This window comes from Bison bison, unplaced genomic scaffold, assembly GCF_000754665.1.
Source record: "Bison bison bison isolate TAMUID 2011002044 unplaced genomic scaffold, Bison_UMD1.0 scf7180017854902, whole genome shotgun sequence".
Taxonomy (NCBI): Eukaryota; Metazoa; Chordata; class Mammalia; order Artiodactyla; family Bovidae; genus Bison; species Bison bison.
This window is the reverse complement of record NW_011485475.1, coordinates 4,444-4,875: the sequence shown is the minus strand read 5'-3', so window position 1 is coordinate 4,875 and position 432 is coordinate 4,444.

Here is a 432-nt window from a genome sequence, read left to right as displayed (position 1 = left end):
CCTGCGCAGCCTCTCCTCGGGGCTCAGCCCGCCCAGGGTCTGTGCCAGGCACTACACGTCGTTGGTGTAGGGGTCGCCGTCGTGGTCCCTCACCAGCTCCTCCACCAGCCCCATCAACTCCCCGGCCTGTGCCTCCCACTCCCTGTCAGCCACTCGGTTGTGAAAGGCACAGCAGCAGCCCCTGCACTAGGCCACCAGCTCCTGGAGCGCAGTGTTGTCGGAGTCGCGCACATACTGCTGCAGCTGAACCCCGCGCCAGGTCCTCCCTGCGGGTGAAGACCACTATGGCGCGCGCCGTGATGCCAGCCCTGAAGAGCGCCTTCACCCCGCCCCAGGCCCGCAGGTCCTGGGCGGTGAAGCGGTCGAGCTGGGTCACCAGGAGAACGGCGTGGGGCCCCGGGGCCGACAGCAGGTAGCAGCGGCCTCTCTCCT